Here is a 13,927-nt window from a genome sequence, read left to right on the forward strand (position 1 = left end):
TCTGACGCTGATAACGTTACATAAAGTGAATCGAACAGTTTTATCTTCCGCTGTCAGCAGCAAACCAGGCCTGGCACCGCACATGGTCACAGGCCGCCCCCTCACCTGGTCACCCCTTCCATCTTGGCAGCCCCCCCCCCCCCCCCCCCCGGGTCCCCCAGGTCCTCAGCAGGTCAGGCTGCATCCCTGGGTTACTCCAGCACTTTGTGTCTTTTCAATTATTGTATTTACTGTTCTGAGGAGGAGCCAAGAAAGTAGAGATGAAGCCAAAATCCAATCAACCATGATCTTTATGAATGAATGAGCAGTTCATGTTCTTTACAGAGTGCATTAAGGAGATTGAGAACCTTGTAACCTGGTAGCAAGATACCAACCTCTCAATGTCAGCAGGTCAAAGGAGACTGTGTTTGAAAGCAGTCCACATGCACAGGTATACATTGATGGTGCCTAAGCAGAGATGGTTGAACGTTTCAAAAATATCACCAGCAATTCACCAATATCACCACCACCAACAAAAACAGAGAGTTGTGAGTCTGTGGAATTCTCTGCCTCAGAGGGCGGTGGAGGCAGGTTCTCTGGATGCTTTCAAGAGAGAGCTAGATAGGGCTCTTAAAAACAGTGGAGTCAGGGGATATGGGGAGAAGGCAGGAACGAGGTACTGATTGGGGATGATCAGCCATGATCACATTAAATGGTGGTGTTGGCTCGAAGGGCCGACTGGCCTACTCCTGCACCTATTGTCTATTGTCTAATTTGTCCTGGACCAGCTACATTGAAGTTTTGGCCAAGAAACCACACCAATGCTTCAACTTCCGAAGAAGACTTAGAAAGTTCAGCATGTCCCCGACAACCCTCAGCAACTTCTACAGATGCGCCGCAGAAAGCATTTTATCGGGATGCATCACAACCTGGTTTGGTAACAGCTTCATCCAAGACCACAAAAAACTGCAGAGTTGTTGACGCAGCCCAGACTATGATAAACAAAACAGCCTCCAATTGACTCCATCTACATTTCACGTTGCCTCAGCAAGGCCGCCAGCATTATCAACAAGCACTTACCCCGGTCACTCCCTATAATCCCGTCTATCATCAAGCACGAGGTTCAGAAGTTTGAAAACGCATACCTCCAGATTCAGGAACAGTTTCTTCCCAGCTGTTTTCAGGCAACTGAATAGTCCCATCAGCTAGAGTGTAGCCCTGACCTCCCATCTACCTCATTGGAGACTTATGAATTATCCTTAATTGAACTTTATTGGCCTTCAATGTTATACCCTTTATCCATTATCTGTGCAGTGGACAGCTTGACTGTATTCATATCTGGTCTTCTTTGAGTGGATAACATGCAAACATAAGCTTTCCATTGCTCCTCGGTACAGTTGACAATAATAAATTAAACTAAACTCAGGGGCGGAAATCCCGGTGGGGTGGGGCAGAGAAACTCCACTGAACTGAAATAATTGTGCAAATACCTTTCACCAAAGAGGTGGTTTCTCATCATCTCAAGGCAATTAGAGATGGGTAGGCCGTGCCCACATCCCAAAAATGATCAGCGAGGAAAGGGTGTGCCTGAGGATGAATGTCATGGTGAGGCTTTGAACTGATTTGCCTGGGGCAACCTGTAGGAGCTCTCAGCTACTGCACTTATAGGTGAACATTTGATTTACTGCATTTAAATCCAAACTATGTGTGCGAAAACTCCACATATATAGCAAGCTTCAATTCTTATTTGTTTTACAGCTGTTACCGGCAATTTTTATCTTGTGATCCATCAGGATCAGGTTTTCAGTACTACACCTAGAACTGTACTACACCTAGAACTGTACTACACCTGTACTACAGTGCAGTCACTCTACACCTCCATCCCCCACCAGAAGGGTCTTAAAGCCCTCCGTTTCTTCCTCGACCACAGAACAAACCAATCCCCATCTACTGATGCTCTCCTCCGCCTAGTGGAGCTGGTCCTTACCCGTAACAACTTTTCGTTTGACTCCTTCCATTTCCTCCCAATCCAAGGCATAGCTATGGGCATGCGCATGGGCCCAAGCTATGCCTGCCTCTTTGTAGGATACATCGAACAATCCTTATTCGAGGCGTACCGTGGCCCTATCCCCGAACTCTACCTCCGCTACATCGACGATTGCATTGGTGCTACCTCCTGCACCCATACAGAACTCACTGACTTCATCCATTTCACCACTTTCAATCCGGCATTCAAATACACCTGGACCATTTCCGACATTTCCTTACCGTTCCTAGACCTCACTATCTCCATCGCAGGTGATAGGCTACTGACTGACATCTACTACAAACTCACTGACTCCCATGGCTATGTGGACTACACTTCTTCCCACCCTGCTTCCTGTAAGGGCTCCATCCCCTACTCCCAATTCCTCCATCTACGCCGCATCTGCACCCAGGATGAGGTGTTCCACACCAAGGCATTGGAGATGTCCTCATTCTTCAGGGAGCGGTGGTTCCCCTCTTCTACTGTAGATGAGGCTCTCACCAGGGTCTCTTCTACAGCCCGTAACTCTGCTCTCATTCCCCATCCCCCAACTCGTAACAAGGGCAGAGTCCCCCTTGTCCTCACCTTCCACCCGCCAGCCGTCACTTACAACAAATAATCCTCCAACATTTTCGCCACCTCCAATGGGATCCCACCACTGGCCACATCTTCCCATCTCCTCCTCCGTTAGTTTTCCGCAGAGACCGCTCCTTCCGTAACTCCTTGGTCATTTCGTCGCTTTCCACCCAAACCATCACCTCTCCTGACACTTTCCCTTGCAACCGCAGGAAATGGTACACTTGTCGCTTTACCTCCCCCCTTGACTCCATTCAAGGACCCAAGCAGTCTTTCCATGTGCGACAGAGGTTCACCTGCACCTCCTCCAACCTCATCTATTGCATCCGCTGTTCTAGGTGTCAGCTGATCTACATCGGTGAGACCAGGCGTAGGCTTGGCGATCGCTTCGCCCAACACCTCCGCTCGGTTTGCAATAACCAACCTGATCTCCCGGTGGTTCAGCACTTCAACTCCCCCTCCCATTCCGAATCTGACCTTTCTGTCCTGGGCCTCCTCCATAGCCAGAGGGAGGCCCACCGTAAATTGGAGGAGCAGTACCTCATATTTTGCTTGGGTAGTTTACAGCACAGAAGTATGAACATTGACTTCTCCAATTTCAGGTAGTCCCTGCTTTCTCCTTCTTTCCCCATCTCTTCCCAGCTCTCCCTCAGCCCACTGGCTCCACCTCTTCCTTTCTTCTTCCCGCCTCCCTCACCATCACATCAGTCTGAAGAAGGGTTTCGACCCGAAACGTTGCTTATTTCCTTCGCTCCATCGATGCTGCCTTACCCGCTGAGTTTCTCCAGCATTTTTGTCTACCTTAGTTTTTCAGTACTGATCACTCTTCCTCACGATCAAACACATTTGTCTTACCACCCCATGGTTCAAGAAGGTTCCTTCATTCTGCTTTCTCTGCACACTTGCGGGAACGTGCCCTACTGGAGTCAGACGTGATCAGTATCTTCAGTTTTGTTCTGTTTAGTTTAGTTTAGAGAAACAGGTCCTTCAGCCCACCGAGTCTGCGTCGGCCAATGATACCCACACACTAACACTATCCTACACACACTAGGGACAATTTACAATTTTACCAAGCCAATTAACATACAATCTGTAATGTCTTTGGATTGTGGGAGGAAACTGGATAAAACCCACACAGGTCACGGGGAGAACATACAAACTCCATACAGACAAGCACCCGGAGTCAGGATCGAACCCAGGTCTCAGGCACTGTAAGACAACTGGTGCTGTACCACCGTGCCAACCAAAGATAGACACAAAAGGCTGGAGTAATTCAGCTGGCCAGACAGCATCTCTGGAGAGAAGAAATGGGTGACGTTTCGGGTCGAGAAACTTCTTCAGACTGAGGGTTAGGGGAGGGGGAGCTACAGAGATAAGGAAGTGTAGGGCGTGGGAACGAGACATCAAAGGAGGTGGAGATCAAGGAAAATGTAGAATAGATCATTGTTTTTTAGGAGAAGGTGACAGCAAAGCAAACAGAGATAAAATGTAATCAGAGACAGACTGGTCAGAGAACTGGGAAGGATGGGGTTTAATGGAGAGAGAGGGGAAAGCAAAGGGTTACTTGATGTTAGAGAAGTCAATGTTCATACCGCTGGGGTGTAAGCTGCCCAAGTGAAATATGAGGTGCTGTTCCTCCAATTTGCGCTGGGCCTCACTCTGACAATGGAGGAGAACCAGGACAGAAAGGTCAGTGTGGGAATGGGAGGGGGAATGAAACTGTTTTGCAACCGGGAGGTCAGGAAGGTTTAGGCAGACTGAGTAGTGGTGTTCAGTGAACCGATCGCCGAGCCTGGGCTTGGTCTCACCGATATACAGGAGTCTACACCTGGAACAGTGGAAACAGTTACACGAGGTTGGAGGAGGTGCGAGTGAACCTCTGCCTCACCTGAAAAGACTGTTGGGGACCATATTTTCCTTGATCTCCACCCCTTGTGATGTCTGGTACTCACATTTTACACTTCCTTATTTCTGTGTCTCCCCCTCCTCTGACTCAGTCTGAAGAAGGGTCTCGACCCAAACCATCACCCATTCCTTCTCTCCAGAGATGCTGCCTGTCCCGCTGAGTTACTCCAGCATGTTGCCCTGACTCATGTTTATGGTTATGGATCAAGAAACATTTTCCATCCAACTCCAATAAAGCAAACCATCCTTGTTGGATCTGAAGCCTCACTTGGATAATCCAAAAGTGACGAGTGATATTTTTTCAATGCAGTAAATCTTTAGGGAATGCAATACCCTACCAGAGGGGCAGCGGTGGAGTTGCTGCCTTACAGCGCTAGAGACCCAGGTTCGATCCCGACTCTAGGTGCTGTCTGTACAGAGTTTGTACGTTCCTCCTGTGACCGTGGTTTCTCCGGGTGCTCTGAATACCTTCCACATTCCAAAGGTTAATTGGCTTCTGTAAATTGTCCCTAGCATGTAGGGTAGAACTAATGTACAGGTGATCGTTGGTCAGTGTGGATTCGGTGGGCCTGTTCCCATACTGTATCTCTAAATTAAACTCAAGATAAGGCAAGGAAACAAGCCCTGTTTCCATGTGGATCATAGAATTGCTGTCTAATGGTATGTTATCCCATTTTCTCACCCATTCCCTACAGAGTTTTACAGAAGCCAATTAACCTACAAACGCGCACGTCTTTGGGATGTGAGATGAAACCACAGCACCCGGAGGATACTTACACTATCACAGGGGGAACGTTCAAACTGCACATAGACAGCATCAGAGGTCGGGATCGAACCTGGGTCTCTAGCATTGTGAGGCAGCTCTACCAGATGTGCCACTGTGTAGCTCAAGGCAGTGGTGAGTGGGATTAGCAGGATCACTCACAGAGAAAACTTTTTCACTGCTTTTCACTGTACATCGGTTTGTGACAATAAACTCAACTCAAACTCATAAAACCTGTACAGAGTGATCTGGATGATGGTGTGGTAAATTGGATTAGTAAGTATGCAGATGATACTAAGATAGGTGGTGTGGCCTGTTTCCGAGATGGCCTGTTTCCATGCTGTAATATGTTATATGGTTATAAGAGGCTCAGGCCTCCCTCCATGTCGAACTCTTCCAGTGATTCTGCAAGTCTGATCATCAGGAGTTGTGCTAGTACCTACAGGACTTTTCACCAAACACTAGCAACAAATACAGGCTCATATTTGATTCCCTGCACTACTGTCCAGTGAGACCTAGTCCATGTTTGCAAAAACTGCTTCAGGGCCTGTCAACTTTGCACTTCTGTGCGTTTCTAGGTTGAAAGAGTAACTACCATGTTGGCATGAATTAATTTTCTGCAGGAAGGAACTGCAGCTGCCGGTTTACACCGAAGATAGAAACAAAACGTTGGCGTAACTCGGGGGGGACAGGCAGCATCTATGGATAGAAGGAATGAGTGACATTTCGAGTTACTCCAGCATTTTGTGTCTATTTCTGAATGAATTTTCTGCTCAGTTGTCTGGGCATATGTATGTGAAAAGTATCTAACCACTGCCAGATAATAAAAACTTTCAGAAATTAATGGAGTCTGTCGCTGGTCCTCTTTTAGTCCAGGGCTTGCTGTCATGGTAACTGACATATTGAAATGTATCACATTGTACACCGAGTCAGAAAAGCCAGGTGACACGTGTTGGTGGGAAATAACTGAGGGGGGGAATAAAAAAACGTGTTTGTATTCGGTGGTATGTATTTATTATAATCAAATCAAGGCGAGGATCTGAGTTCTAATCATCAGGCCTCTAAAAACTGGTAACTTTGATGTTTTGCCACAAACAACAGAATCAAATATTACTTTGTGTTTGAGAAATACTGGTGCAACTGGTCAAAAATGCCATATGTCAACAGTGGTCATTGCAGATTGTTCGATGACCATATTAAGTGATACACTTATCCTGTCCCATATCCAGACAGCCGGGTAACAAAAAAATGAAGATTCATATCTCTAATTCTCTGAAGTATTTCTGGAGTTAACTATCTGATTCACAATTCACATTAACTTAATAAATGTTGTGGCTAATATTTGTCTGCTCTTTGGAGAGTATGCAAAAGGTCAGATTACTAAGATATAATGTGTAGGAACGAACTGCAGATGCTGGTTTACACTGAAGATGCGCACAAAAACTCAGATACAAGCATGGTGGGTGATGTTATCCATCCTGCCTTGTGTAAACAGACTGGTGGCATCATTATTAACAAACTATTAAAAAAAAAATTCTGTCATAGTTTTGGTTATGAGTACGCCAAGGGATCAAAGGGATGCCACTAGGCATGGGTGAGTCTGTTTCACACAGGAAATCTGCAAAGGAAGGTCTGATGGTGTTATTATGACCAGAATGGTATACTCATCACTGACTGCTCTCACGGAGGGTAAAACAGTACAAACCCTGTGCATCTACAAAGGCACCAGCGGTAGAGCTGCTGCCTTACAGCACTTGCAGCGCCGGAGACCCGGGTTCAATCCCGACTATAGGTGCTGTCTGTATGGAGCTTGTACATTCTCCCCGTGACCTGCATGGGTTATCTTCGAGATCTTCGATTCCCTCCCGCATTCCAAAAACATATAGGTTTGTAGGTTCATTGGCTTAAGTATTTATACTTGGCAGAATGTGTAGAAATGGGAAGGCTGTGGCCTAGCGTTTGGAAGAAAATAGGAATTAACCAGATATTCACACACACACACACAGCCACAAACAAGACAAAGAATTTTAGTATTATAGAGATGATACAGGAAAATTGTGTTGAGGAAGATCAGCCGTGATCATAGTGAATGACTGGGAGGCTCAAAGGGACCAAGTAGCCATGTAAACAGTTCCTTGTTTCTAGTCTTCTCCTATTTCTTATGTTGCTCTTGCCACAAATCTACAGATAAAGAACATATAGCACTCAAGGAAGTAACACGCACACAGCAATCAAGACAAACACTTTCCTTTCACCTTATCAGTGTATAAACACTTGCCCTGTAAAGTTAAAGTCTTGGATGTCATGTGAAAGCAGCTGAACATAGTTTGCCTTCACATAACTTGACGATAAGTCATTTCTCCTATATACATGATTCCACTGGTTATTAACGATTCCCATCTGCACTACTCTGTCCTCTTATACTCCTCCAGAACTGGCTTCATTTAATGGGATCACTACTGAGGACTGTTGGGATTCATTCCAGTAGCCCCCATTAAAATTTACTCCCTTGATCGAGACTTTCATGACCTATCCTTCTATCTGGCTTAGTCTGGGGCACCTCTGTGAAACATGTTGGTGATATCAGGGCTGCTACACAAATGAAAGTTGTTATTTATGAATTTAGATTTCTTTCCTGTTTTCTATGACACGACGTTCTACCGAGGACGTACACACCATTGAGGATCAATGGGGATACTGTGGATAGGGTGAGCTGTTTTAAATACCTGGGAGTCCACATCTCTGAGGATATGACATGGACATCACACGTCGCAGCACTCGTGAGTAAGGCAAGGCAGCGCCTTTACCACCTCAGGCAATTGAGGAAATTAATAGTGTCTCCGAGGATCCTCCAGTGCTTCTACTCAGCGGCTGTGGAAAGCATCTTGTCCAGAAATATTACAATCTGGTTTGGGAATTGCTCTGCCCAGGACAAGAAGGCTCTGCAGAGAGTAGTGCGTTCGGCCAAATGCACTATGGGAACTTCACACGCCACTCTGCAGGAACTATACATCAGGAGGTGCAACTCCAGAGCCAATAAGATCATGGGACACCACTTTCCACCCCTGCAACGGACTGTTCTAGCTGCTACGGTCAGGCAAACGCCTCCGTTGCCATGCTGTGAGAACGGAGAGGTTGAGAAGGAGTTTCTTCCCTGAGGCCATTAGGACTGTAAACTTCTATCTCACCAGGGACTAACTATTACTGTACCACTCTACTGCTTTTTTTTAAATTGTGTTTTTTTTCCCTTTTCCCTTCCGCCCACAATATTTAATATGTAAAAGAATATGTGATTCTGTTCCATTCTGTTTGTAGTTTGTTTGGTTGTTTGTTTGTTTGTCTTTTTGCACAAAGTCCGCGAGCATCGCCACTTTTAATTTCACTGCACATCTCGTATGTGTATGTGACCAATAAACTTGACTTGATTTGACTTAACTATAAAGACCGCAAACCCTCTCAATTCCTAATGCCGTGTTACATGCCCCAAAGCCTTTCAATTACTTACAAAAACATAAAATATTGACAGTTAAATACTCAGCCAAGATAACCATTTTGTAAGCCTCATGTACAACATTTTTTGAGTTTTATAATTATTGTACTGTTTGAATAACGCCGAACTGTTATGTACCATACTTTAAATGGTTTGGTTTGCCTGAAGATGGCTTTAAAAGGTCAAAAAATGATGGCAGTGTATTGCTGGGCAAATTATTATTATAGCTCGGCAAAGGCGGTGATTCGGCAAAGGCAGCGGGAGACTTTTTGATTCATGTTTCTGAAAAATTGAGAAATTACTCAATTCATGTTTCTGCTTTGTAGAAGTTAAAAGTGCAGCAGACGAGATATCACTGGCACTATCTAGATGAGCCACTTTGTTCATTGGATCATGCTGGCTTTCAGTTCACAAGTAAGAAGTCACTATGCTTGTTACCTTGTGGATACATATCAGCAACATTTTCATTAATCTAAGTTCTGGGCGACTTAATCTGAAAGATGATCCAGAGGAAGGGTCTTGGCCCAAAACTTGACCCATCCATTTCTCTCCACAGATCCTGCCTGACCCACCGAGCTCATTCTGAATTTTCTTTTGCTCCCGGTTCCAGCATCTGCAATCTTTTGTGGCTCCGTAATGCTGAAATATACTCGAAAATGGTGGTGAATCTGTGGAATTCTTTGCCACAGAAGGGTGTGGAGACCAAGTTAATGGATATTTTTAAGGCAGAGATAGATAGATTCTTGATTAGTACAGGTGTCAGATGTTATGAGAAGGCATGAGAATGGGGTTAGGAGGGAGAGATAGATCAGCCATGATTGGATGGTGGGGTAGACTTGATGGGCCGAATGGGATGATTTTGCTCCTTTCACTTATGACGTTAAGTGAAAAGCTTTCACAAAGGTTTTCCCTTTCTCTGGAGATTTTGAAAACACATGATGAAACTGATAATTGCAGTAAACTGGGTTGAGATCCAGTTCTCTTGTGGGTTGGATGATGCAGCAACAGGGTCAGTTTGGGTCATAATTTTCCACTCAAGGAACAAGATGTCTTGATATGTTGCTCTTCCTAATGACACCACTGAAATCACATGGAATGAATCCAAAATGTGTAGGAAAGAACTGCAGATGCTGGTTTAAATTGAAGATAGACACAAAATACTGGAGTAACTCAGCGTGGCAGGCAGCATGTCTTCTTCAGACTGAAGAAGGGTCTCGAACTGAAATGTCACCCATTTCTTCTCTCCAGAGATGCTGTCTGTCCCGCTGAATTACTTGCAGCATTTTAATATAACCATATAACCATTTTGTGTCTATCTTGGAATGGATCCAACCCTAGTTTAAAGTATTAGATGTAAGTTAAACTCATAAGCAATCACAAAAGGCTAAGATATGAAGTTTTGTTTTGCTGATAAAGAATCTTTAATGTTTAGAAATGCTGTAACAATCTTGACATATTTCCATGTGTACAACAGCATTCAGCATATGATACAATTGGTGCTAAACCAGTAAAGCATTATTCACCAACATCAAAGTTATCGACAGCCTGCTCCACTGTGCCTCACTCCTTCATGCTCAATGCTATTTTAGGACACTTTTAAGAAAATCCTGCAGAGAAAAATATTTTATCCAAAGTTTCCACTATTACACCAGCACTGAGAGGAAATGCAAAGCCAAAATTACTTGGCTCCAAGGTTAATGTAGCCCATTGCCCTCCAAAGCCAGCACTGGTGTTTAAACAGGCACTAACATCGCAACAAGACTTAATCCTTCTCAGTTTTGGCAATGGAAAGAAGCAGATTTAGTTAAGTATTTCATCACAATGTCATAAGATTCAAATATCAATGTAACGGCACAATGGATGTGTAGGAAGGAACTGCAGATGCTGGTTTAAACCGAAGATAGACACAAAAAGCTGGAGTAACTCAGCGGGACAGGCCGCATCTGCCGAGAGAAGGAATGGGTGACGTTTTGGGTTGAAACCTTCCTTCAGACAGGGAAGGGTCTAAAGAAGGAGCCAGAAGAAGCTCCTCGACCTGAAAGGTCACCCATTCCTTCTCTCCAGAGATGCAGGCTGTCCCGCTGAGTTACTCCAGCATTTTGTGTCGATCTTCAGCACAGTGGATGTCACTGAGATTTACCTCTCTTTACACACACGTAGATAGACAATAGACAATAGACAATAGGTGCAGGAGTAGGCCATTCGGCTCTTCGAGCCAGCACCACCATTCAATGTGATCATGGCTGATCATCCCCAATCAGTACCCCGTTCCTGCCTTCTCCCCATATGCCGATGTTTGGATGTTCTGGTCACATATGACAGGGACATCTCCTCACAATAACAATACCATCATGTCATGCTTTAATGTTGAATCAGATATGTGTCTGTGATGGAGGGGCGAGAGAGTGTCGAAGGAGAGGACATTTAGAGATGAGGAGGAACAATGGGGGGGAAGGTGGGAAGAGCTGGATGATTGCAACAGGTAAGGCTGCCCATCCCTATTACTCTGCTCCATACCCAGGTCCAAGTGGATACATCCCTGAGGGATGTGTTATGGTCACAACTTTTAATTCAGGTTGCACCCACTTTCCTGACTCTGCAGGACTGTGTCCTAGACAACCCTTCCCTGCACAACCTCCAGGCTCAGCCTGCCACTGAGGCACACAAAGCTTTTACTTAATTTTGGGATGTTATATAATTATATATATATATAATTATATATAATGTTATACATCACGGGCAGCACCAGCACACGTTGCTGATCTCTAATTCTCCATCAGATGATGTGATGAGTTGCATTCTTAAATCAGTCCCTCCGGTGAAAGTTCTTCTCCTTGTAATTGGCAGGGAATTCCAGGCTTTAGACCAGTGATGATGAAGGACCAGTGATGTATTTTCAAATAAGAAGGTATCGGGGGTGGTGTCAGTAGGCGAGTCAGTCACCAGAAGAAACGCAACCTTTGACCTGCTTTTGTTGCCATGGCATGGTCCAGTTGATTCTCTTGCCCATGGTGAGACACCCCCCCCCCCCCAATCCCAAGATTTTGATGGTGGGTGACTGGACAATGATGCTCATCGTAGGAATCACTAAGACTAAAGTTTAAATTTGACATGATATATGCACTCCTATTGGGCTTCTCTGCACAGTGGTGGCTCCTTAAAGAACCATTACACACTACACACAACAACACATTCTACATTTCTGTGTCTATGGATAAGAAGGATATTGGTAGCACATTGGAGGTCAGTTGTATGGATACACTTTGTATCAACTATGTGGGTGGCACAGTGGCGCAGCTGGTAGAGCTGCTGTCTCACTTCGACAGAGACCCGGGTTCAATCCATGACCTCAGGTACTGTCTATATGGAGTTTGCATGTTCTCCATGGGACCACATGGCTTTCCTCCAGGTGCTCCGGTTTCCTCCCATATCCCAAAGATGTGCAGGTTTGTAGGTTTCTGTTTGTCTTCTGTTAATTGCCTCTACTGTATAGGGAATAAACGAGAAAGTGGGATAGCATAGAACTAGTGTAAATGAGTGATCAATAGTCAGCAAAATATTGCATTTTAATGCAAGGAGTCCATACACATTTGGGAGAGGCAATATCATAATGGAAAAGAAATGCATTTCCAGAACAAAGGAAACTGGATGGGCTGAAGGGCCTGTTTCCATTCCTTACCTTTCTAGATTCAAGATTCAAGATTCAAGATTCAATTTAATTGTCATTTGGACCCCTTGAGGTCCAAACGAAATGCCGTTTCTGCAGCCATACATTACAAACAAATAGACCCAAGACACAACATAATTTACATAAACATCCATCACAGCGATGTGATGGAAGGCCAAAAAAACTTATCTCTCCACTGCACTCTCTCCCCCCCCCCCCGATGTCAGAGTCAAAGTCAAAGCCCCCGGCTGGCGATGGAGATTGTCCCGCGGCCATTAAAGCCACGCCGGGTGGTGCGAGGTCGCACACCGGGTCTTGGTGTTAGATCCCCCGGCGTGCGCTCGCAGAGTCCCGCGGCCATTCCAAGCCGTGCGGGGCGGTGATGTCAGGCCCCGCTCCAGGAGCTCTTCGACCCCGCAACTCGGGCGGGAGAAGTCGCCGTTGCGAGAGCCCTGAAAAGCGGTCTCCCTCCAGGGACCCGCGGGCTCCCGGTGCCGCCGTCCGCCAGACCCGCAGTTGCAGCCTCCAAATCTCTGGAGGTCGGGCCGCAGCAGCAGCAACGCTCCACCACCGCTCCACCCGCTCCGGACTCGGCCAGCTCCACGACGGTGAGGTGAGTCGTCGGCACCAGAGTCCCCGGTCTTCTCCTGTTGGAGGCCGCTCCTCGTTGCAGCCCTAACGACAACGGAGACCCGACAAGAAAAGATTGGGTCTCCCGTGCAGGGAGAGATTTAAAAGTTACCCCCTCCCTCCCTCCCACCCCACCCCCCCCCCCCCCCCACACACACACCCCAACAAAAAAATAACAAAAACTACATAGAAACATAGACAAAAAATAATAAAAACGCGGACGGGCTGCAGAGGCCGCTGCTGACGAGAGTCGCGCCGCCTCTATAGATACTTCTATAGATTATTGCTGTCTGTTTTAGCACAGTGCCATTCATTTGAATGGAATCACTGACCATACTCGAACGGCAAGTTTGAATAGGTTTTGTGTTTATTTTTTTTATTTTGCCATTATGTATGTTTAATCTAATTAACAGTGGCACGATGTTTTAATATACTTAATCTTTTTATTTAGTTTAGTTTATTAGATAATTATTGTCGCATGTTCTGAGGTACAGTGAAAAACTTGGTTTGCGTGCAATCCAGTCAATGAAAAGACTATACATGATTACAATCAAGCCGTCCACAGTGTACAGTTAAAATGCCTGTCCCACTTGGGCGTTATTTGCTCGTAATTTAAGCGTCATCATTTACGCGTCACGACGCACGTGATGCGCGCATGGTGCGCGGTGACGTAGGCATTGACGCGCGGTAGCGCGCGGCGCCCCAGGATTTTGTAATGTACAAAATCTTCGCGCGCCATCTGCATGACACGCAAATGACACCCAAGTGGTCGGTCTGAGAAAGTAAATGCTGCTGCTCAACTAAAGATTTAAAAGAACGCATCGATTGTAATGGATGATAGCAGATCCCCTTCTGGGACCAGCATACAAGGGGTCGCCTAACTCTGGTGTT

General features: G+C 45.6%; 1 protein-coding gene across 1 annotated transcript in view; it reads right to left on the minus strand.

Annotated features, from left to right (window-relative positions):
* myh11b (myosin, heavy chain 11b, smooth muscle) overlaps window positions 1-13,927 on the minus strand; it is a 153,337-nt gene that overhangs the window by 92,683 nt on the left and 46,727 nt on the right.

Source organism: Leucoraja erinacea, chromosome 20 (genome assembly GCF_028641065.1).
Source record: "Leucoraja erinacea ecotype New England chromosome 20, Leri_hhj_1, whole genome shotgun sequence".
NCBI classification, from domain to species: domain Eukaryota; kingdom Metazoa; phylum Chordata; class Chondrichthyes; order Rajiformes; family Rajidae; genus Leucoraja; species Leucoraja erinaceus.